The sequence below is a fragment of the Ursus maritimus genome, unplaced genomic scaffold (genome assembly GCF_017311325.1).
Source record: "Ursus maritimus isolate PB19 unplaced genomic scaffold, ASM1731132v1 scaffold_23, whole genome shotgun sequence".
NCBI classification, from domain to species: domain Eukaryota; kingdom Metazoa; phylum Chordata; class Mammalia; order Carnivora; family Ursidae; genus Ursus; species Ursus maritimus.
In genome coordinates, this window is record NW_024424786.1 from 21,584,570 (window position 1) to 21,611,012 (window position 26,443).

At 47.9% G+C, this 26,443-nt stretch overlaps 1 protein-coding gene across 4 annotated transcripts in view; it reads left to right on the plus strand.

Annotated features, from left to right (window-relative positions):
- LDLRAD3 (low density lipoprotein receptor class A domain containing 3) overlaps positions 1-26,443 on the plus strand; it is a 223,272-nt gene that overhangs the window by 19,513 nt on the left and 177,316 nt on the right. The window contains exon 2 of one of the 4 annotated variants that reach the window (XM_040638955.1): positions 13,373-13,527. The exons of 2 other annotated variants lie outside the window; for them this stretch is intronic. The gene's annotated coding sequence lies outside the window, so the exon portion shown is untranslated. Of the gene's footprint in view, positions 1-13,372; positions 13,528-24,607; positions 24,801-26,443 lie in introns of those variants that run through there. One more of the 4 variants, XM_040638953.1, reaches the window with a different exon arrangement.

Genomic DNA, 26,443 nt, shown 5'->3' on the forward strand with positions numbered 1-26,443 from the left:
ATGGCATTGGCATGCCGTTTGGGAACCTTTTCAAGGAGTCTGTTTCATTTATTTCGAGTAACCGTAGTGACGTGTTGAGGCACTTCTGATGCCCTTGGGGACTTGTGTGGTTGGTCGTCTTGTGACCTGGGGACGGTTCAGTTGGCGACACTCCTCGAGTGCAGGATCATCATTGGCACCTGGCAGATGGGACGATACAGATACACAGATTTCTGTTTTGTGACGAGCGGTCCTTTCTGAAACGTGTCCGGTGTGTGCACCGCGCCCGGCTCAGCTTCACCGTTGTGTACGCGGGTCCAGGTCCTGGAATCGGGTGCATCTCGTGAGGGTGGCGGCTGGGGCTCCAGGCCTCCTTTCTCCCTCTGGTGAAACCAGAGCTCAGGGAGAGGGGGGAGATCACCGAGCAGGCCGGATTCGAACCCTGACTCCAGCCCTCTCCTTCCAGACTCTTCTCACCTCCCTTCCATGAGGGGGTCTCTCTCTCTCTCTCAAAACTGGTGAAAACCCTCCCACAGGGCTTCCCAGAAAGCTCATAATGGAATCTTCGAACTGCTGTCCAAGGACGGTTGCAGAATTTCAGACATTTTCCTCCTTTAATGGAAGCTCTGTCTGGCTAGTTGGTTAAGGGGGGCCAGGTTCTCCCAGGCCACTCACTTACTAATTTCCCAGCATTATCCATGGAGAAAGTCCACCCTGCAGGGAGCTTATGACTTAATGAGCTCAAAGTCAGTCTCACAGCGTGGGCTGCAGCTTTGATCGTCCTGATGGGTTTTTCGGTTTCCACCGAGGGGGGGACGAAGAGGGGATTTCTGCATTGCTTTGCTGGCCGCACCATGTCGCCTGGCTCTCCTGGGAAGGCCCAGTGTGTGCTGCCCAGGATTCAGCCTTCACCCCGGGGCTGTATCTCCCCTACAGCCTGAGGGCTTCCCGGCCTTTGTTTCTGGAAGTTGTTGCTCGGCTGGAAGGCAGCCAGGTGTTGGAACCAGAGGTGCGCACCTTGAGGAAGACTTTTCTGCCTTTAGAGCCGCCCAGGGGGCTCCTTCCTGGCAGACCAACTCCTCCCAGGAGGAGGCGAATGGGGCCCTCGTTCAAGTGTGGGGTTTTCTCAGACAGACCCACTGACAAAATATTTACATCAGGGACTTGGTACCCAGCCCTGGTTTGTTTGTTTTCAAAGTCTTAACAACACATCGGCTGTAAGGATGCCGGCTTATTAGCTTTTGGTTTCTTGCTTGCGGTTTTTGTTTTTATGAGGAGTGGAGAAGCCAGCCCTGATCTTCTGAGCAGGAGCCTGCTGTGTGGGAGAAAACTAGTCCCTTGTGTGTCTGATAGCAACGAGGCTCCCACTTGCTGCGTGTTCGCCGTGTGCCCCTGCCTGCAGTGTTCTCAGGGCCTCGTGGCGTTACCGCTCCCATCTTCCCATGATCTTCCAGGTGGGTTGAATCGTGTCCACACACACACACAAAAAAACATATGTTCCAGTCCAGTTTTGAACGTGACCTTATTTGGAAGTAGCGTCTTTGCAAATGCAGTTAGTTAAGAGGACGTCATACTGGATTAGGGTGGGTCCTGATTCCAAGGACTGGTGTCCTTACCAGGAAGGGACACACAGACACATGCTGAGGACGATGGCCACGTAAAGACACAGGTAGAAATTGGAGTGATTATATACAAGCCAAGGAACGCCGAGGATTGCCAGCAACCACCAGATGCTAGGGGAGAGGCGAGGAAGCATTCTTCCCTACAGCTTTCAGAGAGAGCACAGCCTTGCTGACACCTTGATCTTGAACTTCTAGCCTCCAGAACTGTGAGAGAATACATTTCTGTTGTTTTAAGCCACCTGGCTTATGACAATTGGTGAAGCAGCCCCTAGGAAATAATATAGGAATTACCTAGAAGGGTATTAACCCCATTTTGCAGATGAGCAAACCAAGGCCCAGAAGCATTAAGCGTTCTGCCCCAAGTCACTCCGCTTCTGTGTGGAGACAGACAGTTGGGGGGATGGCATGATGGTGCTGCCAAGTCCACACCTTCAACGGGGTGACTCTGATGCCTGCTATTTAGGACACCTACGGTTCTTCAGCCAGAGACAAAGACGGGGAGTCGCAAGCATGGGGGTGTTGGGGGATCCATCAGGATGTCTTAAGGGAAGAAAGACAGAGGACCAGAGGAAGCACAGTGGCTTAAACTTGTCTTTTAATGGTTTGTTTTTAAATTGGTGGTACATATAACGGTACAAAAATTGAAGAACACACAGTGAGAACATAGTTCCCTCTCTCGTCCCTGCTGTCTTGTTACCTACTTAACTAGTGACCAGTTTTACCGGTTCTCCAGCCCAGAGGAAACCAGTCCTCGGATTCTTGTGTGTTCCTGCAGAGGTAGCTGTTTAATATAGAGTATATAAACATAATATATAATATATAATATATAATACACAGATATAACGTTTGTAGTATTTTAATATCATGGTCCATGTGTAGAATATTGTGTGTATATAGCATTGATGTAATGCTTTTATATCATACGTGCTTTTCTACCACTTGCATATATTTTTTTGATTTGAGTTTTATCGTTTTGAAGAAGAAACACAACCCGATGGTATGATATTCGTAAGGTACCAAAGAACACGCAGTGAGAAGTCTCGCTCTTATCTAATCCCCAGCCACCCCTCGTCTTCTCCCTGGAGGCACCTGTTTTCTGGTTATTGTTGTCGTTTATTTACTGAATATATCTCAGAGATCTCTCTGTCAGAACAGAAGGAGCCGCCTCACTTATTTTTATGGTTTATGGTATTCATGGCGCTGTTATGTGGCTGTACCATAAATTATTTAGCCTATCTGCTGTTGCTAGCTAAGATGAGTTGCGTCTTCGCTGAGACAAACCGTGTTCTGTTAAATAGCCTGATACCTAGGTTGTTTTAAATATCTAGAGAAGTGGAATTGTTGAGTTGAAGAGTTAAGTGCATTTGGTGTTTTGATGGTTATGCCTAATTGCCCTCCAGACAGTCTGTTCCAGTCCCCCTGTCCCCAGCCATAAATGAGGGTGCTGATTTCGCACTGCTTTCCAGCCCACTGTGTCAGCAACATTTCATCCAGTTGGTACCTTATTTTATTTCTCTTGAAAGGAGTGAAATTTTTTTTCTTTTCTTTTTTCTTCTCTTCTCTCTCTCTCTCTCTCTTTTTTTTTTTTTTTTTTTTTTTGAGAGAGAGTGTGAGAAGGTGGCAGGGAGGAGCAAAGGGAGAGAGGGAATCTTAAGCAGGCTCCACACCCAGCACAGAGCCTGATGCGGGGCTCTATTCCTTGACCCTGAGATCATGACCTGAGTTGAAATCAAGAGTTGGACGCTTAACTGACTGAGCCCCCGGCGCCCCTGAGTGATCATCTTTTCAAAATGGTCTTTTCTTGTTGTGGAGGGGTTACTTTGATTTCTTAGGATTTGTGGGAGCTATTTTTAAGGAAGTTAGCCCCTTTGTGATACAAATGGCAGATAGATTTTCTCACTTTAGTTAGACTGATTCATCCTTTCTAGATGAAGAAATTCTTCTAGGTTTTCCTGTCACATGTAGGCCTTCCTTGTCCCAGAATTACATATTAAAAAACTCATGTTTTCTTTTTTGGATCCATTTTTTCATAGTTCAATCTTTCACCCATCTGGAATTAATTTTGGTGTCATGTGTGAGTCAGGGATTCAACTTTATTTTTTGCCAGGTGGCTGTCTCTGTGTTCCATTCATTTATTAAATAATCCCTTCCTGTTCCCTGACCTGACCTGCATTAGCTTTCTATGGCTGTGTAACAATATTACCACAGACTTGGTGTTCTAAAATAGGGCACATTTATTATTTCATATTTTCTGTGGGTCAGGAGACCGGGCATGGCATAGCTGGGCTCTCTGCAAGACTCCAGTCGAGGGGTCAGCTGGAGCTGTGGTCTTATCTGAGGCTTGACTGGGGAAGGATCCATTTCCAAACTCGCATGGTTGTTAGCATTCATTTCCTCGTAGGCCGCTGGATGGAGGCCTCATTTTCTTGCTGGATGTTGGCTGGGTGCGGGTCTCCGTTCTTGTCATGTCACAGCATGGCCTTTTGTTTTATCAAGTCAGCAAGAGGAAGAGGGGCCCTGCAATCTTCTGTAACATGATCACATACATGCTGTTGGCTTTGCCTTATTCTGTTGATCTGAAGCAAGTCGTGGGTCCTGTCCACATTCAAGAGGAGAGGATCACACAAGGGCTTGATCCCCGGAGAGGGGGAGGCTCTGCAGGGGCCTTCTTAAGAGTGTGTCTGCCACCCTACCTTTATTAGACTTTCAGTTTCTATGTATATTTGAATCCATTTCCAAAACCCCACCAGCTCTGGAGGCGTGGTAGAGGAAGAGAAGGCTGCATAAAGATGGAGAGGAGGTGCCCTTCTTTCCTGACTCCCTGCCATGAGCCCAAACAACCCTGGCCAATTGCGGGCTCTATTTCTCTGAGACCTTTGCCAATTGGCTTCATTCCCTGGTTGAACTTGATACAAAGGCTGCCTGTTGCCTTCATGTCCACACTCCGTGGCTCCAGACGGAGTTAACCTAGCAACTGCTTGGGTGTAATAGAAGTTTGCAGCTTCACTTCTATGCATTGGAGCTGGAATTCTGTGTTTTATTAGAGATTATGTTCATATTGGTGAATATTACCTTTTAGCTGCACCACTGCCTCGAGATGAAATCAAGTGCGATGTTGCAGCTTTAAAGTGTTATCCCAGTAGAACACAGTAAGAGGATAAACTGCGCGTGGGGGTTAGAGATGCTGATGGATTGTACCAGTGCTCTTCCCTGGAGAATACAAGCATGCAGAACAGGCCTCTGGAAGAAGGATGAGAATTCTAGCAGCTGTGTTCTCTTCACACTTCCTTAAGTCAGTGTTATTACCTATAGATTGTGCCCCTCCCCCATACCCCATATCCCATTTACTTTTCCAAAGGTTGTTATGGACTGATTGGTCTGCTGGGAGTAGAGGGTTTAAACAGTAATTAAAAGATGATGGGGGCACCCGGGTGGCTCAGTCGGTTAAGCATCTGACTCTTGATTTCGGCTCAGGTCAGGATCTCAGGGTTGTGAGATTGAGCCCTGCGTTGGGCTCCACACTGGGCATGAGCCTGCTTAAGATTCTCTTTTTCCATCTCTCTCTGCGTCTCCTCCCCTATGCACTCTCTCTCTAAAAAATAAAGCAAAATAAAATAAAAGATGAGTCCTAGCTCCCACAAACAGTGTATGCACTGGGGTGCTAGTGGTGTGATCTCGGGCACTGAGTTGTACAGGGTGGACAGCTGCAGGAGAATGCAGTCGTTCTGGATGGAGGGAGGGGCATGGCAGCAGTCCATGGGCCAGGGCAGAGAGTTCACCTGGAAGAAGATGGGGTGGGGTAGTAAGGGATTTTTTAAAAAGTGGAAGAATGTGAGACCAAAAAAGAATTTTAGTGTTGTTCACATGTGGTGATGCTGGTAGAAACTTCTCAGAACAAGTGAATAAGGAATTGAGTGGCCAGGCTCAGGAGAATGGCTGTTTAGAATATGCCTTTGGCAGGGTTGGAGAATCAGCTGATGCAGAGGGGCCCGTTTCGCTCTCGGGTAGGAGGAGTTGGAGGGCTCGTTTCCCAGGAGTATAGGGTGCTGGCTGGGGAACTGGGACAGGCCCTGAAGTAGAAATACGCTGGTCCCGGAGTTGGGGACCATCAGGGTGGAATGAGCTGATGTTGGCGATAAACCTGCCAGATAATTCTCTGAAGTTGTTGCCGGTGAATTGGATCATGGTAGAAGTTGAACTTGAAAATGTATACAGTTAGACCCTTATGTGCCTTCACGATCAAGAAGAGGCTTGTTAGAGGGATTGATTCTGTGGATCCAGCTCTTCCAGAAACGTGGAGGGTGTGTCTTAGTAGGAAGAGGAAGGTTGGTGGGGATGACCCAGGACTTAGCGGTGGTGGGGCTGGAATGTTTCTCCCTCACAGCAGGTGATGTGGGCTGGCCAGGGGAGCCTCTGTAGGGGGCTTGTGTACGGGAGAGGGGGATGGGCCTCAGGAGAATGGATGGGGGTGTTTACTAGAAACACGGAAGGAGGATGTTGGTGTGTCTTGTGTACACTGTTTAACCCTCTCCTGGTGGATGAATTTTATTTCCTTCATTATCAAACTTACCACGTTCCAGGCATTGTGGCAGGCACTTGGGTTTACTGAGTTGAAAAACACACAGTCTCTTCTCTCCAGGAGCTCAGTGTAGCGGGGGTGGCAAGGACACTTGGAAGTATCTGAGATGATGTTGGAATAATTGGGACTTCTCTTCCTGCAAGAGTCTGTCTTAGTTGAATTCCATCGTGTGGCAGGGTGGACAGTGACCTCAGTGGTGTGTGTGTGTGTGTGTGTGTGTGTGTGTGTGTACATATGCGTGTCTTTGTGTGCATGTTCAGCTGTATTGCTTTGGCTTTTTATTTTTCTTGGAGTCTTGGAAATATGCATGCTTTGAATATATTTGTCAGTGTGTTTTGTTTGGGCGCTCTCAGTCTATTGAAGCTCAAGCCAACTTCAATAACTTGATTTATTAGCATGAAAACTGCATTGCTCAGGCATGTACTTAGCCCGTTGAGTGACTTTCAGAGCTTTCTGGAGGTAGGTGATTTGGGGTGGCTTGATGGCTCCATGTCATCAGGGACCCAGGCTCCCTTTCTCACGCATTCCTCTGCTAACTACTCCATGGCTCAAAGTGACTGCTTGAGTACCAGCCATGTCATCTGGATTCCAGCCTGGAGGAAGGAGGAAGACCCTTAGCAGAATGAGCTCCTTCCTCTTAAGGATCCCTCCTGTAAGTCACATACAGGACTTCTGTCTTCATCTGTGGGCCAAAATGTAGTCCCACAGCCACATTCTGCTGCAAAAGAGACCCTCAGCAATGTGCTGAGGTCAGATTGGGAGCCCTCTTCGTAATACAGGAGGAAAAAAACACACAATAGGAGGTATATGCAGGGATTAATTATGAAGAGAAACAGACCAAACACTAGAGTTTTACTTCTGAACACTTGTTTTAGGACAAGAAAGGTGGTAGCTGGCTTCGCTGGGTTAGTACATTATAGGAAACATGCCCGATCCTCCCAGGCAGCTTTGAAAGAAGAATGAGAGGTATCCCGGAGAGTCTGGCTGGGGAGAGACCCAATAAAGTGCCTTAAGGTGTGTGTGGGGGGGAGGGTTAGGGAAAACGGACAGTGGCATCAAGTCAGAACCCCACATGCACAGTAGCCACTCTGTGCTGTGGATGCCAATTTGCAGAGCTGTGGCTTCTCCTGTGCAAGGCTCCGTGGAACATGCCCCAGGGTGAGCTCTTTTTATTGATTCGTGATGGCTTACGATGCTCTGGGGTTGATACAGGCTAAGCTGGCCAGTTGAAAATAACGAGAAGCTCATTCACATTTTTGAGAGGAAGGGAAATGGCACTGAAGCGTCTCCCCCATTCCGGCAAAGGCAGAAATGCAAACTGTAGCGCTCTGTGAGCTGGATCCTGCCCTTCTCCAGCTCGTGCTCCCTGGAGGTTTGCATACCTGCAGTGCAGAGCTGCTCCATCCAGTCCCTGCCCAGGGCGGTCCGGGCGGTCCAGCACAGAGCAGCCTCCCGTGTCCTTTTCTTAACATTCATGTGACACGTGTCTGGTGCTGATGCGTGTTCGATGTTTTCCTGAACGCATCAGCTCTCCTTGAGGTACTAAGCCCCTGGAATCAATAGGGGCTATTTCTTGTACATCGTTGGGTCCCCAGCACAGCTGTGCTTGGCACCTGTGGCTGGACCCAGAGCCCTAGACTTGAGGGCCCCTCTAGGTGTCAGTCCTGAAAGGGTTTCCGTGTTTTCTTAGCCTCATGGTCTCATGTAAGCAGGAGGCACTGCTTTACCTAGAGCAAACTATTGAGCAGGAAAAGACAGTTAAAAGGTAAATTGATCACCAGCTGAGTCCTCCGGAGTCAGCTCATCGAAACATTTACATTTTAAACACCCACACTCAGAGTGGTTTCCCTAGCAGTCCAAGCTTCTTGGGTTAGGGAGAGGGAGAATGAGTGCTTTAGCTTAAATGCTGCTTTTGCTTCGAGGGGTACAGCTACTGAAGCCCATTTTCTTTATCCATTCATCCGTTGATGGACACTCAGGGTGCGTCCGTGTCTTGGCTCTTGGGAACAATGCTGCAGTGAACATGGGGGTGCAGATGCCTTTTCAAGTTCGATGAGTATTGGGATCGTGAGTCTCAGAGTTTCTGGTCCATTTGTTTTAAGTTGTTGCTGTTCTTTGCCTCTTCCGAAGGCATTGGATGAGCAAGGTTATATTGAGTCAAGTTAGCTCAAGTTTTTCCCTATGTACCGTGCCTGAGAGAGAATTTATAAGATAGCCGGACCTTGCAGCTCTGTGCAGAGACATACGGTGTGAATGTTGTACCTGGGACAAGGTTCTGAGCCAGTGGCTGTCTCCTGGGGAGCGATCTCCTGGCCTCTTGATGCTAGCCTGCCTTGCAACTGTTTTGCCATATCTGTCCTTGTCTTTTCTTATTAGCCAACTGTTTATCAATGTGGAGCTTTATCAAGACTATTAGAGAAAGGTCCTATATCCTGTGGGGCCACCTGAGCTGGTGGAGGCCGGTGGCGTGGGGGATGAAAGAATTCACCGGAGGCAGAACAAAGGAGATAGATAGATGGATAGTTTATGGAATACACTGCAAGGGAGTGGCCGGCAGGACAGCAGAGGAGAGACCCGCTGCCAGAGGTGGTGGTGGGGGGCTGTGGTTAAAGGGAAGGTAAGAAGGCATGGGAACGTATAGAATTTTCCATTTTGGTACCTGTGTCCTGGTGTAAGTAGCCCCTTGGTCACCTAGGGCTTATGGTGGCTATTTTGAGGTGGATCACCTGATGGGCATGTCTGGATTCAGCCTGGGGTCACTGTGGACCCTTCTACCTTACTCAGATTTCCATTGCTCAACTTGGTTGCCTGAAAGTGGCCTCTGCTTATCCCTTCTCTAGGAGTGGCTACGCTGGCTTTAAATATTGTTGTCTTTAAAATAACAAGGTGATAGACTTAAATTTTTTTTAAACGGAGCCTCTTAATTGAGCCTTAATTTCCATGGAAGTATTTTTATAAGATTTATGACTGTGTTTAGTTGCTCTGTAATGGTACCACCAATTTGCATAATGCTGATCATCCAGGCAGTCCGAAGTAATTTATAGCTAGATCTTCATTCCCAGGTGGCAGATATTATCCCCATTCTGTTGCTGGGGAAATTGAGCCTTCTTATAGAGAAATGTATGACCCATAGAAAGTCAAACCACATAGGGAGTTACCACCAGGATTCCCCGGCATTTGTCTTTCCTTCTCACCATTGACCTTATCCGGATGGGCACCATCTTGTTAGGGAACTAATCTACTGGCGGTTAGTTAGTTGGTTTGAGTTACTCCTTTTAGAAATGGGATTACTGTTTCTCTTTGCATACATAAAATGGAAATTCTTATTCACTTTGCTCACACACCGTGAAGGTTAATGAAAGAATGTGAGCTTTGTTAAGCAGTTTGGGAGAATGACAGTATGAGAAATGTTATGTTGTTAATGGTAAACTTGGGCTCTTGTAGAGCGCCTCATGGAGCCGGTTTTGGTTTGCCCAATGTGGATGACACAGGCGCTGATAACTCCCTTGCAGTGTATTCCACAGTCCGCTTCCTTTGTGTCCAACCCAGCCGAGGACTTCTTCAGAATAGTCCTCCACAAACCAGATGTTTTGAAATAGCTTGTTACCAAATGGCAATTATTAGATAATAATTTGTGTTGTTCAAACATTAATGGAAGACATTTATAACTGAGAGAAGAGAGTGCCCTGGAAGGATGTCGTTATTGTTACCACACTAATGTGTTCGAACAAAGCATTTGATATGCTAATTGCTCGGCATTTAGGCAAGTGGACGCGTGTGGTTGGCCCTTTTGAACCAGTCCTGGGAATCTTCAGGACCCCCGGCCACTGGGGACCTCAGTTTGGAAGCTGCTGATGGAGACCCTTGGGCCACTGCTAACCCCAGGAGAGTCAAGGCATTATCATTTAGGTTTTGGTTTTCATATTGATTGGGAAATTTCACATACCAAAAAAAAAAAAAAAAAAAAAATCTAGAAAATCTTTCTCTTGGAGGCCCATGGTCTACTTAGAGCTGTGACTGCTTCTTTCAGTTCTCTTTTCCCCATGCTCAGTGTCATTAGGCCACACCTTGGGGAAATACAGACTTCAGTGGGAAGGCTGGCAAGGAAGGAGAGCCAGGGCTCTCTGTAGGCAAGAATGACTTGGGACTGGACCCTTCAGCTGTGTGACTTTAACCATGTCACTTAACCTCTCTGATCTCAAGTTTCTTCATCTGCAAAATGAGGCAGTAACTACCTCAGTGGATTATTGTGAGGACTACATGGGATAGCATTTATAAAAAAGGGGTATCACAGACTAGCACGTGGTAGGCTCTTCATACTGTTAAGAGTATGTACACATCCTGTTGAAAGACTTGCTCTCATATCCTCCTACTTTTCAAGAGTACACCTCTCTAACATTCACGTAGATAGTCCTAATACTGCAGTGTTCACCCCTTTCCTTGCAGAGGGAAGTTAGTTCCAGTGGGGCCCTTTCCTAGCCTGCAATCTGCCAAAACCGCCATCATCACAAACAGCCCTCTGCCAAGATGGCCTTGGAAATCCAAGGGTGTTTGGCATCTCCCCCTGAGTTGGCATTGCCCTAGCTTCAGCTGTGAGCCGGAGCCAGCGGTAGCCCTGCTCTGTCCAGGCTGGGAACATGGTGTGTGTGTGGGTATTCGAGGCACGCTTGGGGTGCCTGTCAGAAAAGCTGCATTTTCTACTCTTGGTTCTTCCATCGAAAGCTGAAGAAAGGTCCTTTCTTACTTGGCCTCATGGCCTGCGAGTTGGAGTTCTTTGGTCCTTCCGTCCTCACTTTTATTTCCTCAGCTTTTCTGGGTTGCCGTAACGAGTCCCATGTTTGGGGCCTCTTTTGTAGACTCTTTGAAGACAAGGACTGAATCTACCCTACATTGGACATATTGGGTGAAATAAAATGTACTATTAAAGTGAATTGTACTTGTTCCTTTTAACTTTCTGGCCACTAGAAACATTTAAGTTCCATATGTGGTGTGCCCTGTGTTTCCAGTAGACGGAGCTGGTTACAGCCTCCTCTTTCTGTCCATTTAGTTCCCTATGTGGACCCACCTGGGTTGTATGGCTGGGTAGAGGGTTGGGGGCAGAGGTGGGCGTGGGGTGCCCTGAGTGGCTAGCTTAGACCCCTGTAGTGAAGGAGGTACAGTGAGTTGAGTGGTGGCCCCTCAAAAGATTTGCCTACCCCAAACCTGTGTGAGACAGTTTTGTCCTCCAGAATTGTGAGGGAATAAACCTCTATTATTGTAAGCCAGCCAGTGTGTGGCCACCTAGGCCTACAGCAATCCTAGGAAGCTCATACCCACTCTCTCTGACGGAGGCCAGGGAGGAATCCCCCAAAGGAACCGGAAGAAGCTAATGCAAAAACTGGGCTGGGCTGTTAAGCCATCACTGTCCCAGACCCATGTCCCACCCTGTAGAATTATTCTGGAAATTAGAAGTGATGATATATACAAAGTGCCTAGCTTAGTTTCCACAGTGAAGGAAGTTTTCTTTATTATGGCGAAAGGTGCTCTGTGGTTCTCCTTAACCTTGGCAACGAGAGAGAGGGTGGTTGTGCCAGTTGGTTGTGCCAACTACTAATTCTAGTAGTTTGGAGATATTTCATGTCTAGGCATTTTGTGTGTGGCCTGTGAGGCTATCCCCCAGCTTTTCGGGTTATCTCCCCTATTTGGTTGCATGGGGGAGAGGAGAAACAGTTTGTTGATTATGATGGTTTTTTCCCTGCTTGTTGAGAAATCTGCTGTCTTTTGGTGCTCATTAAGTACTTGAATTAGAGCACTCCATTTTTGGGAAAATAGCATTACTCTCTAGTTTACCTAGAGATTTTGGGCTCCTCCCAAAGATGTTAGAAAAGGCTCTCACACTCCTAATTGCCAAATAAACATTTCCAGCCCCATGTGCAGAGACGTATTTGGCTAGTATTTATGCTGGTGGGGAAGAGAAAGAGTATTTGTTGACTGTCTACAGTACACCAGGCAGTTTTGTGCAATCGGTTCAGTTAATTTCCCATGCTAGGCCTGCAGGATAAGTGTTATTGCCTGGTTGATAGACTCTCTGGGGTGAAATGACCTGTCCAGGGGCACATCCTCAGTGGAGAGTCCCGTTCAAGTCAATCTTGCCTTTTCTCTGAGGAAGTGGTGACATCGTAGCAAAATGTGTAAACCAGGTCATCTGGGCTGGTTTTGTTAGGTGAGAATTGGGTGCGGTGGGTTGTGGGTGGGGAGAAAGTCTGTGCCCCCCCCGGGACCCTCCCACCCAAGCTGACTGGGAGGCATCTCTGCAGAGCTCATTTCGAAAATCACTGTTCCTTACTCGATGCCTCCCTCACTCACCCTCTCTCTGATTGTGCAGATCGTCCATTGCATTTGCCCCTTCAGTTATCAGCCTGTAGCATTTCGAGGTTTTCATTTTAGATGAGTCAGGACTGTCGTGCGCTCCATCGAAGTGAGTGTTTCTGCAGAGTCCGTAAGTTGGCCTGCTGAGGTGGTGGAACTTTCTAGAGAATGGGATGGTAATGCTGAAAGTCTACACTGGGGCCTTTTCATGCTTGAGCCCCACTTAGACTCTGGGTCTTGGAAGGTAACCTGCTGCTTACTTATGGGGTATGCTTGTAAGGATGTATGTTAGAGAATGTATTAGTCAGAGTAGGATAGGCCTTTGCTGCAGTAACAGATTTCCCCAGTAATTCATTGGTTTAACCCGTAGAAGCCTGCTCTTCACTTACACAAAGACTCTGCCGGTGGGGGGGCAGGAACGGGAGGGGCTCCACTCCTCACGGTGACTTTGTCCGGGGCCGATCAAGGCTCTCCCGCCTGGAAGATTGGCGTAGCAGGGGATGAGTTTGCAGGAGTTGTCATGTGCTGTTGCTTCTGTTTCCCACCCTGAAAGTGATAGGAGTCACTTCTGCCCACATTCCATTGGCCCAAACTAGTCAGCCTGGGAAGTGGGGGCAGTGGGGCGGTGCAGATGGGGATGGTGGTATAGGCGCCAAAGATGGAGGTGAGTACCACTCTTCATCACAGGTGGCACAGAGCACACCTGTTGATCATGGGTTCATTAAATCCAAGCATGTGCTCAGGTCCGTGTACTTGAGAAAAAAATGAAGACCTGGGCTCCTCAGAGTCAGGGGCTGTCTTTCTGTAAATCTCTTACCAGACTCTCTTCCTCACGCTTCCTCAGCACTCAGCAAATGTTGGTGAAGTTGAATGCATGCGACATTTAAAATCTGGGTCTGATTGACAGTGCTGCTTGTCTTAGACATTGGGTTCGGCTCCACTCGGATCCAGGATGACCTCTTCTTAACCTGATTACATCTGCAAAGACCCTCCTTACAGGTACGTCGCAGTCACAGGTACTGGAGGTCAGAACTTGAACTTATCTTTGGGGGTGGGGAGACGCAGTTCTGCCCTCTACAGTAGAATAGATAAAGGCTTAAACACAGTATGTGCACACAGTAGGCCTTCAATACATGATAGTTTCCATCACTCTTCTCGAGAGAGTGTTTGGGAAAACCCACCTGGAACTTTCTAACTGAATTTTGCTGTATTTTCAGACCTTTGAGGTTTATGGTATCAGTAAAACCAGAGCATTTTCTGTTGTTTTTTTGGTAATGCACAGCTTTTATTTCCTATATGATGTTCTTCTAGGGTATGTATGTATACGAGACGCCATGCATCTCAATTATGGAACAGATTTGGCGTTTGGATTTTGAGTGACTAGTCCAGTGCTGTCGGTTTCCTTCGGGCACTTTTGTCTTGCTTAACGATGCAAAACAGAAAATGCACACAAATGGTTCCCCAAAATGAGGACTGTCGTTATTGCTTCTTTTACCTCTGGGGCCCCAAACTGTAGAAGCTTATTTACTGCAAGGCAATGAGGGCCCTAAATCTCCCGCCTCCATATCTTACATTCTGTATTACACTCAAACATGGTGAAATTAATTGTGGCCAAGGCAGGGGAGACAGGAAAAACCTATAATGGTTTATCATATTTTGCAGGCTTTGTGAGGGCCATAAATTTAAGGCATATAGGAATTGTATTTATTCCTTAGATTTTGCAAATTTGTCATGTACCCTTTCTCAGAGGATGACAAGCCCTTTAAGACAACAGTCTCGGATTTTGAAGCAGAGAGGAGGCAGCGATGGAGATGTCCCCGGTGTCCCAGATGACCACAGAGTCGTCCCTCTCAAGCTTCTTGGGTTACATGGCTGTTAATAGCTAAATTATTAATGCATATTTGCTAGTGGAGGGAGCTGCTTTGAGTATGGCCTCTCCCCTGACATTAGCTCTTTTATAGCCTCCGTTGTAGGAGTCAGATTTCATATGGAACAGTTTATAAATTGAATTTGTGTGTGTGTGTGTGTGTATTGGAAAGAGCCTGCAGTGGCCTCCGACTATATCTGGTGAGTGCCCTTGTGTCTGAAACCTTGCGATGTAGGAATTTACATCTTGGAATTCGATCCAGCTTGGAGCTGGCTCAAACAAGAAAATTGACCTATTACTGAATTCTCCTGATGGTTCAGCAGCTTCTGTCGCCATGGAAATGCCCCTTGTCCCCCCTCTCCCCCCGCCCCCAATCTGTTTGGACAGCGAAGTTGCATGTTCCAAGGGCCGAAAGTCTCTGAAATGTTAGGTTCTTCAAGATGATAGTGGAGCACTTTTGCCCACAGATTCCCTGGTGGCTGCATCAATAGGAATGCAGCTTTGATTTGATGATCTTTATTTTCTTTTCAAAGCAAAAGTTGATAGATTGATTTTAAAGAAAAATCATAGAACGATGTAGCTATCTGTTGGTAATCCTGTAGCGCACTGGCGTCAACATTGACAGTGACCCAAAGAAACACATTTTTATGTCCGCACAAACATTTGTCCATGAATGGTCCATAGCTGTGTTATTCGTAATACCCCGAAGTGGTAACTACCCTGCTGTATTCAGTAGATGGATGTAAATAAATGTGGTCTATACATGCAATGGAATATTATGCAGCCATCAAAAGGGATGAAGTACTGCCGTGTGTTACACCATGATCGAATCTTTAGAACATGATCCTAGGTGAACGAAGCCAAGCACAAAAGACCACATGTTGTATGATTTTGTTTATATGGAAGTGTCGAGAATAAGTCAATCTGTGGAGATGGAAAGTAGATGGGTGGTGGCCCAGGGCTGGGGTGATGGTTTGAGAAGAGCTGGGGAGTGAATGCTAATGGGCATGTGGTTTCCTTTTGGGGTGATGAAATAGTCTAAAACTGGTGTGGTGATGGTTGTGTAACTAGTACACTAAATGCCAGCAAGATGCATACTTGAAGTGGGTAAAATTGTATGGTATGTGAATTATGTATCAATCAAGCTGTTAAAAATCACGTTTGCAGCACAAGCTAGATCATTTATATGAAGCTGAATCAAAACCCACTCTTTTGTGTCTGATATAGTCTAGTTGATTCCAATCTATTCCATTGTATTTCTTTAAAAAGTTGCTGGAGATGGGGCACCTGAGTGGCTCAGTCGTTAAGTGTCTGCCTTCGGCTCAGGGCGTGATCCAAGAGTCCTGGGATCGAGCCCCGCATCGGGCTCCTCTGCTGGGAGCCTGCTTCTTCCTCTCCCACTCCCCTTGCTTGTGTTGCCTCTCTCGCTGGCTGTCTTTCTCTCTGTCAAATAAATAAATAAAATCTTTAAAAAAAAAAAGTTGCTGGAGATGACCCACCACATTGATTTTCCATAACCCTTATTTTTATAGATTCCTCTCCATTTTACTGCTGGAAAACACTGAGTTCCAGAGCTTAAGAAGTGGGTGCAAGGTTATCCAGTATGTGTTAACAACTAAGTTGAGACTATAAGCTGTCTTCTGACACCCATGACAGCTGCGCTAGCCTAGAGGTCTTTTTAAAAGACTGAGCAGCACTTGGGGTTAAGAAAAGGTACTGGCAGTGAATAGCCTCCTTGTAAACACCTTCACATGGAGTCTGGATGGTTAGGAAAGCTCACGACCTAGAGGAGGGCTGGTGGCATGGTTTTGCATCAAGCCCAGTATTCCGTTCACGGCACACCGCATGGCCACAGCGTAGGCAGGCGGCCCCACTTGTTTATTTTTCAAGCAAAGATGCTATTTTCTGAGCATTGCAGGGTAGAAACTTTAGAAGTTTCTAGCTGCCTGTTATTTAGACTACCTGGCTTCTAGTTCTTCCGCTGAAAGTAAAATTCAAGGTAGGGATGCATAGAAAATTGAGAAAATACCTATAGGAAATTAAGGAGAGAAGGGGAGCTGGTGTTTCCCTCCAGCTCGTGATTCAGTTTGTTGGTTATCAGTGAATTGTCAGTGAACACGGCCTTGGCCAGAGATGCAGACAAGAAAATTTTCCTGGAGTAGAGGATGGGGAGGGAGATAGGGGTTGGAGGTACCCCGAAGGGCCTGGTCAGTGTGTAGGCTTGCCCTGCATTCACTACAGGGTTCATTTCTGAGGCCCTAGGAGCCGATTCTGACCTGTTCTTGCCTCCTGTGTCTGTGGGAGGCCATTTCTTGGCCGGGGCTTTTTTTTTTCACTACGTTTTGCTCAACATTTGGACAGAACACTGTACCTCCTTGGTTAATTATTTGCATAAATATTTGCTTCTTCCCAGCAGGGCCATTTCCTGTGTTAAAAAGACTCACGTGGATCTAAAGGTTTTCTTTTCTTCTTCCCATTATGAATGTCGTGCTGGTCCAAGGGGCCCAGCCTCAGGAACAGAAAATCTCACGTGCACTCGGGTTGAAGGTGGGTGGAGGAGCGGCCTGGCCTTCCAGAGGACTGGCCTTCAGCAGGGCTCCTCGGGGCCCTCTTGGTGCGTAGATGGGAAATCCACCATTGGCTGGGTTTTGGGGCAACAGCCAGAGGCCCCTGTGAGTGGTGGCAGTGTGGGGTGGAGCTCTGTTTCTTGACCAAGAACCGATGTCCTTCTGTGCCTGATTGAGAAAGCCAGGGGCTAGGAGCACAGCAAAGGCAATGAGAGCAGCAGATATAAATAACAGGTAACAAAACAGTAATGGTTAATCTTTGTTGGCGTCAAGTCTCTTATGAACTGTGCACCTTCTTTTTTTTTTTTAAAGATGTATTTATTTATTTTAGAGAGAGAGGGAGAGTGCGTGTGCACGTACAAGATTTGGGGGAAGGCAGGGGGAGAGGGAGAAGTAGACTCCCCCCTGCTGAGTGCGGAGCCCAACACGGGGCTTGATCCCATGATTCTGAGAGATCATGACCTGAACTGAAACCAAGAGTCAGGCGCTCAACCAGCTGAGCCACCCAGGTACCCCAAACTGTGCCAGCTTCTCAGCAAGAGAGGCCAAGATGCTCCAGGCCCAGCCCTGCCATCTGCTCCCGTGGAACCTTGGGAATGTAACGTCTCCCCTCCCAAACCTCAGTTTTCTCTAGCACTTGCGGACCGTGTATGTTCGCCTCGGGGGATGGTGGGCGTCGGGCCCAGCACGTCATGTACAGAATAGCCCGTATGTCCACGCTTAGAAATGATGGCTATGTTTCTGGTTGGGTGACACCTTTCCTCGTTCCCATTGGACAGATTGGCATGCTGAGGCACAAGCAGGTTGTGCAGCTTGCACCAGACTCTGGACCTCTTCGTTTACCACTGTATTTTCGTTGTGGCTCATCTGATGGGGACGGTTTGAGCTTGGGGAAGACACCTGGCTGCCTCTTCAGATTTCTGGTCTCGCCGGAGGGAATCGACTCTCCCAGGTGACCTCAAGGGTGTTGCCCGGAGGAGGGCCATCCCACAGCGTGGCCCTCCCTTCCCTCTTCCTCTATTCCGGGCACTGCCGAGGCCGAGGAGGAGGTGTTTTCCACTGCCCTTTTGAACTGAAGGACTCAGCTGATTTCTGATTGTGCAAATTCCTTTGTCTTCCTGTTTCAGAATGTGTGAGCCCCGTGTTGGTCCCATCTGTTGGAGATTATCATCTGTCGTGGCAGAGAAAGGCCCTTGCCTTCCCTCCCTCTTCTTTGATGCTGGCAAACGTTCCTCGGGGGTTATAAGTATTGGATGCGCCCAAGAAACAGAACAAACACATTTAATACTAGATTGATTCTCTGAGGCCTTCCCGCCCCGTCTCCTCTGGGCCAGAGCGTATTCGCTCTTTGTCGGGCTTTGTGCTCGACCAGGCGAGATCACGGAGAGCCTGGTGGACGAGATGGTTAAAAACAAAACAACAAAACAATCCTGGAGTGAACCTCTGGAGAGGATTGTCCCGGATTCCCTGGGAGAACACCCTCCGCGGGTCCAGGGAGGCGGAAGGTGGGGGTCTGGGAGCCTGTGGCTTGGTCGTGAAGGCTGCGGTCCTCTGACTGGGGCCCCGGTGCGACGGCTCGAGGAACCCCGCGGACTCAGAGTGGTAGTAGTAATAGCGGTTTAAAGCAGGCTCATTACTGGGCCAGTTATTGCTTTTGTTCAGAATGGCCCATCTAAGTCAGGCCCTATTAAATACAGCAATTTAACTGACACTTAGCGTCTTTAGGGAGATAAATTATCCTTTGGCCTGGTCACCTCCACTTTGAAATTTGATCAGCGGTACGAGCCCGGGGAGAGTAGTTCAGGCCGATGCGTGTGCTCCCGGAAGCCCGCGTTTCAGTCAGTTGTTCGGCACGCATTTAATGAGGACCTACTCTGTACCTGACACCCTGGAAAGCCTTGGATAATTGATGAAAATGGAGATGACGTGGGCCCTGCTTTTCAGGTGCTCCCAGCTTTCATTCAGTCACGGAACAGTGAGCGGGCACGATTGTGTGCAGAGCCCCGTGCTTCCGTTGTGCAGGAGACACAGTAGTGGCGGAACATGTGTACCGCCGGGGCCTTACCCTTTCGTGCAGAGGGCCACTGTGGAGTCCGTTAACCGGGTCCCGCCTGGACCTGAGTGAGCATTCCAAGAGAGGTGCGGAGAGTGCTGTGTGCCCGGAGGAGGAAGCGAGTGGTTCGCTGGCTAGATTGAGGAAGGTTTTATGGCAGAAGTGACATCTACTGATCCTTGAAGGAGGGCCTCCCTGATGGCAGGAGCTGGAGGCAGGGCTACTCCTCTGGGGCCTGGCCTGGAGCCAGAAGCCTCCCCAGACCGAGGCTGCCCCTTCGCTCATCTGTCTTTACACCTGCTCGGTCGCCGCTAGGTGTTCTCAGCTTCTCTTTGCATGCCCGCCGTGTTCTCCTCCTACCCCGCTCCTGCCTCCAGGCTTCGGTGCACACCATCCCAGCGCCCTCTCCCTCCTCCTCTTCCAGCTTAGTTCCCATGGCTCACTGGCCAGCGTGGGCCCTACTCCTAAAGACCCTAAGGGAAGAATTTGGGGCCACTTGTTCATCTTTTCTGGGCATGCTTTGCCTGCCCCTGGCCCCTGGCAGTGCCTTCTTGAATGCAACCCCTTTTGGGTTCAGGCAGCTGTGGTCAGGGTCCAGCACAAGCGACAGTGGTGACCCAACTCATCAGGGGCCCTGGGCACAGCAACAGCACGGAAAGGTGAATCATGTGTCCTGTGGGTCAGCATTGTGGCTCAAGAGAAGGTCTCCATATGTGCCTGCAGAGACGTGTGCGAGGATGTTCACTGCAGTCCTGTTTGCAGTCGTGAAACCTTGGAAACAGTCTTATCGACCATTTAAGGAGACTGAGTAAATAATAGATGTACCATCATAAAGTGGAGTGCTGTCTAGCAACTAAAATGAATAGACTAGGTCTCCACACACTGATGTGGGTAAATCTCTAAAGAACTTTAGAGTGGTAAAGAGGAAAGATCTATGATATGGGCCACTTGAGTTTATTTTAAAACCTCAAAATCTGTCCATTTCGTATCTATGTGTATAGTGTATGTATGTACAACATTCTATATATGTATCTGTCCATATGTTATATATAGGTGTATGTATAAATGTATAGGATATATATAGAATGCACACCTGCGATTGAATTATGCATGTGTGGTAAAAGTAGAAAACAGAAGATACACACCAGGATTGTCGTTACCTCTGGGATGGTAGTTGGGAGGGACCTTTCAACTGTCCATCTCAGTAGTGTTTTATTCCTTAAGAAAGATGAAGTATGCTATGAGAAACAAACTGACGGCTACAGAGGGGAGGGGGGTGGGGGAATGGGATAGGCCAGTGATGGGTAGTAAGGAGGGCACATATTGCATGGTGCACTGGGTGTTATACACAACTAATGAATCATCGAGCCTTACATCGAAAACCGGGGATGTACTGTATGGTGACTAACATAATATAATAAAAAATCATTATAAAAAAAAAAGAAAGAAAGATGAAGTATGGCAAAATATTAGTATTTGTGAATTTGGGGGTCGGGGTATTTGAGTCTACTATGTTGAAATCTCTACTTCTTTATATGTTTGAAATATTTCATACCGTTAAAAAGCATGTTTAGAGAACAGGTGATTGTGTGGGGTGTCTGGAACATAGCTTGCAAGGGAGAATGTTCTGGGTGAAACAAGTAGAAAGATAGGTGGAATCTCAGTCAAGCAGGCCCAGAGTCTTGTAGCCAGTGGGGTTCTGGATATAGGAGCTGGGGGGAGACATGGTGTGTGGACAGTGATGTGATCAGGCTTCAGTGGGAAGAGTCTCTGTGGGGAAGAGCTTGGGGGCCCAGCACTTGGGTAGGAAGCTGCCATAACGGTCCAGGCAGAGTGGGGAAGGGTCAGTTACAGGAGGGAAGGCAGGATGACTCAGATAGCCTTGAGGTGAAGCAGCAGGACCTGGTAAAGTCAGGATGGGGAGGATCCCATTCTAGTGGAGCCCTTGCCTCTCTGAGGGAGTCTTGGCTGCTGACTTGGTAGAACTGGTTTACCCAGACCCCAGGGCTGCATGTCCTAGCAGTTCAGTGGGACCTTCTCTGTCAGGAACATGCCCGGAAAAGCAGATGATGGTTGGAAAGAGAGCTTGGAGAAAACAGTGACTCTGAGGAGAAGGTGATTGTCTCCCAGAGTCTGACCAGTCAGGTATTAAATCCATAATGTTCTGAGGTGTGAGTGTCATGTCGACACGTGCTCACAATGAGAAGTACCTGTCGTATTTCCAAGGCGCACACTCGAGGCCACTTACCACAGAAAGGTTCTGTGGAGGAAGTCTTTAAATAATAAGCTCCATGTATGCATTATCGTGCACTGTCTTTATCAAAAAATATCTTTTAATCCAATTATTGGGTGGAAGTGGTCTCTTGAGAGCCAAAGTGCAGCCTCCTTTGTATGACAGATGAGCTCTGGGGTAGCCTCTGTCCCCATTACAGTTGTGAAAAATCTTCTCTCAGGGAGACCTCCAAAAAAAAAAAAATTGTGAGAAATAACTTTTATTGCTATTGTTCCTGTTACTTGTTGTTGAAAATTTAGTTAACTGGAAAGAAGAAAATAAAAATCATCACTAATCCTACCCTTCAGAAAAAATTTGGCCTAGCAACCTTTTGGACACATTACACGTATGAGTACAGTTTTTAAACTTTCTGTTTCCATTTTACATGAGCTGAGCCTTTTTCTGTTCATTAAAACACTTCTCTTTGAGTGTATCCTCAGTCTTCTCTACCCCAACTCTGTTGTTCCATATCATTTTTATTCACTTGATTTCTGTGATCTGTATTATGAAAGCTGTAGGCTTCTTAGGTATTTGTCTCCCAACTTAGGATGGTGATTTTTTTTTTTTAAGATTTTATTTATTTATTTGACAGAGAGAGAGAGGGAGACAGCCAGAAAGAGAGGGAACACAAGCAGGGGGAGTGGGAGAGGAAGAAGCAGGCTCCCAGCGAAGCAGGGAGCCCAATGCGGGGCTCGAACCCAGGCCCTGAGCTGAAGGCAGACGCTTAACGACTGAGCCACCCAGGCGCCCCTAGGATGGTGATTCTAACCCGAGCTGATTGTGCACAAGCACCCCGTCTGGCGCCCTTGACTGGGCTGCCCCTCCTCGAGGGAGAATGCTTCCACAGCCCCCCCCACCCCGTTCTTCCATGCCAGATGTAATAGCTATGTTGCGTTCTGTCCAGTAGACGTTCCATCATTTAGTGCCCTGATTTGGGGCATTTGTATTGTTTCCAAGTTTTCATCTATTTGAAACGTCACTTGTGGATAGCGTGTTTGTAGCTGTTATTCATGCACATCTAGTCCTTTCTGTAGATTAACAAAATTCCCAGAATTTCCCCACCCATGCGTGCCCCTCAGCATCGAATGGGCCGGAGTGGAGAGAGTTGCCGTAGACGGGGTCCAACGGGCAGGACCCCGGAGCTTACTGCCTTGAGCCTATGTTGCCGTTGTCATCCTGCGTCATCCTTACGATTCCGTTAACGACGAGAGTCACAGCTGGTACCGCGTTATTCTGTTAGTGCTTACTGCCCTGACCAGGGGGGTATTTCCAAGAGCTCCATTGATAACCCTCCCTTAGCATCATCTTCTCCCTCCCTGATTTTTTAAAAAGCTCTGGCCTTGTCTTAGCACCCACCCTGGGTCATATTGGGTTTTCCAATCCAGGCATCAGGCCTCTCCCAGACTGGAGAAGGTCCCCCAGAATCTTACCTAGCTGCAGGGCAGTAAGACTCACCTCAGGAGTTCAGAACTGTTGCTCCAGGTAAAGGGCTTTCCAGTGATTTTTATCTTGGCCTGCGTGGGTGCTTCCCCCTTTTTAGTAGAAATGAATGAGAGAGCGACCAGCTAAGTAATAAGGTGGTATTTGTACAACAGGAGCTCACCGTTCTACTACATATTTATTAATGTAAGGACAGACATTTCCCATCCAAGTGTGTCAGTTTTACTCATTAGCCTTCTGGTGCAGTGTAACCTTGCACGTGTTATTAGGTTACCGTACACATTTTTGTTAGGTAAAGCCATGCACAGTTCCAATTATGACAAAGAATGTGCAATTTCCTGGAGTCAGGATTGAGGTCGTGACCTTGAGTGCTCCGGAATTCCAAGTTTAATTAATCCACCAAATGATGATTACTGAGAGGAAATGTCCTATCAATATCAGATGCGACAAGATGCAGGTCTGGCTGTGACAAGTCACTTATCTGAAGGCCCGGTCTCAACGTATCTGGTCAGGTGGGGCAGTGTCTCCTCTCCGAGTGAGTGCATGTCTCTGGAAGCCAGCCACAGTCACTTCCAGATCCCTTGTCTGTGGAAGTGTAGACTGCATGCAGATCTTAGGGAACTCACGGGTTGCTTTCCCCCAGTACACCTGCGTTTTCTCGGCCTTGCTTTCCCGCTACAGTGGAATCCCTCAATCAGGAAACCAGTGAGCTTTCCAAGCGGGCTGGTGTCAGAGAGATTTCGTTTTACAGTAAAAAGAGTCCTGCCTCATCCTGCTTCTTGGAAGGAATGGGCTGTGTTCGGTGCCTTTGTCTTTTGTCTGAGAAGTCACACTTGGGGAGGGAGCCATCATCTCAGTTCTGCTTCTGATCACATAGCCTTCGTTTGGCTGGAGAGGGGAGGACCCTTGATTAGAGTCCAGGTACATCGTGGCATTGAGAGCGAGCTCATTCCAGGAAAGCAGAAGGACAAATGCATACCGAGTAACTTAAACAAAACCCACTACCAGCGTCTACTATAGCTGTGCCTTGGAAACGGCTGGCTCACTCCCCATCCCGCTGGAGGTATGGGCTCAGGGCCCCTGTGGGCAGGACCATTTCACATTCTCCTCTAGCTCCAGCACTTTGGTCCTTTTTCTCCCTGAAGCACGTAGGCTGCGTAGTTACTGGATTTACGGTGAACTCCAATGAGGACAAGGATCTTCGTTTAGAGGAAAGTCTTGAACTTAGCTATTCTAGACGGGATACATTTTTGGCTCTGCTACTTAGGAGCTGGATGATCTTGATTTTTCCTGGCCTTGGTTTCTCATGGATGCAGTCAAGAGGATGGGACAGCTCCCAGAGTTGTTCCAAGAATTAAACGGAACAGCCCCTGCGAAGGCACCGAGCTGTGTGCCCATCGGAGGCACTGAATGAACGGGTGGTGTTTTCTCCTCCCCCCAGAGCCCCGACGAGCCTCTGCGGCAGCTCTTGAGTTGCAGAGCAGGACTTTGAGAGTCACACAGACCTGGTGCCACGACTTTCTGATTATGTGTGACCTTGGGCAAGGTATTTCACTTTCTGAGCCTCAGTTTCCCTCCTCCGTAAAGTTGGCACTAGCTCCGTCCTGCATCGTGTGGCTGCCGTGACGGATCAGTGAAAATGCAGGTTTTGCACGCTCGGATCTGTGCCTGGCACGTAGGCAGCGCTCTGTTACACGGGGCGAAATCTAATGGGCCCGTGGGTCCAGCCCTCACTCCGGGCTGCGTCTGCCCTGCTGCACCTGATGCGTGTTCTTCTTGCAGGGAAAGCAGCCCTTTTATTGCAAGAGGAAGGAAGCTGCTGCCCTTACATCACCAGCGTGTTCAGTTTTCAGCTCTACCCGTCCCCTATTTGTGTCTCAATTCCGGTCAGTGCGTTTTCAACTCCACACAGTGGGCTTTCAGGGACTCCCTCTCCACCTGCAGGGAGAACGTTAACAATTCCGATTCCAGGACCTTTGGAAAAGTCTCACCTCCCCAGCAGGCATTATTTATTTATGCTTTAATCTTCGTAGATTACTCTGAGTTGCTCTCAAGCTCTCCTGAAAGCCCCCGGTAAGTGGAAATAGTGCACGCACCCAGGGTAATTAATGCACTTTCTACGAGCAAGGGAACGTGTAATTTGCAGGAATGTGTGTCAGGACCCACCCTGCTAAATTTATACCCTGTAATTTGCAACGTTAGCTGGCACCACATTGGCAGATTGGTGAGTCTAGCCTACCTGCTTTGCAATTATATCTGCTGGCCGGTGTTGCAGGATTGAGTAACTGGAGATCTCAATCATTTAAGTAAATTAGAACCGGCTCTTGGGACCCATCTGAGATCACCCTCTGGTAGAAGAGGCTGGTTAATGGTGTTTCCTTTGTACCAACTTGAGATCCTCTGATGAGGGCGAGGAAGGAAAGAGGCCAAGACACAAGTCTACAGGCTTCCCTGGGTGTGGGCAGACCGCAGGCCGTGGGAAGGCCTCTCCACGGCAGTACCCCCCCCCCTCCACGGGCCTCTGGAAAAGAGAAACACAAAACTAATATAACAGAAATGATTTTATGGTCTGTTTTATGAGCTGCATCAGCCCTAATAATCAGCTCTGGGGAGAGTCTTGTTAGTTCTTAAAACTGGAAGTCACTTCACAGCCTCTGCAGACCAGTGATTTTTGTAAAAATCCTCATAAATTTTCTTTTTTGGGGGAAACCTGAAGGAGAATCTTGTAGGCGGACACGGAGGCTGCTTGTTCTATGGGGTGCTGGGAGGAGGGTGTGAGCCAACTGGGTTTTCCCATGGTCATGTTTTTGTGGCCGGATGAAAAGAGTCCAGCAGAAGACAAAATGAATTGTAGGCAGACTTGGCCCTGGTAGGAAGCCCAGATCCTCAATTACCCATGTGACCTTGGGCAGATAGTTAACCTCCCCGAGCAGCCTTTCCTCATTTGTGAAATGGAGCTAATGATTCCTTTGATTAAAGCTGTTATAAATATTAGATGTTTGTAAAGGCATCTGGCGCACGGAGAACACTCAATAAATGGTAATTATCATCAGTGCCGTTTATATTCGGGGAGGGCATATTATTTATCAGTTGTAAAGAACGCTTGGCTACACAGACCAGGCAGGATCAGTAAACAAATTGGGTAGAATCCTTGATTCTCTCAAAAAGCCATTTGTGTGTCTACCTTGAAGTCCGAAAACGTGGGTCGGATCGAGCCAGTGCTGTCGATGGGAGGTGGGCTTGTTGCTAAAGAAAAGCCTCCGTCTTCCCAAGTCCAGGGTGCATTGCAGAGCGTGGGATTCCCATTCGGCCTTGGGACCGCCTCAAGGCTTGAGAGGTATAAGGACAACTAGAGAATCTGGAGAGAGAGACTCTTTCCCGCAGGAGCTGGTTGAGCTCAGGGGCCAGAGCTTTAAATGCTTCCGTTGCAGGACACCTGGGTGGCAGTTACTTGAGCGTCCTGACGCTTGGCTTCGGCTCAAGTCCTGCTCTCAGGGTCCTGAGCGCGATCGCAGCTCAGCACGAGTCTGCATGTCCCTCTCCCGGTGGCCCTCCCCTCCTAAAATATATTAATAAATAAATAATCTTAAAATAAAGAAAAAGAAATAAATGCTCCTCTGGCATGACTGGGTTTGCAGATCTGTGGCCCATTCTGCGGGGATCCCAGTCCTGTGGGGTGAGAGATGGGGGGTGAATGTGCTCTGTGTGCCCACGCA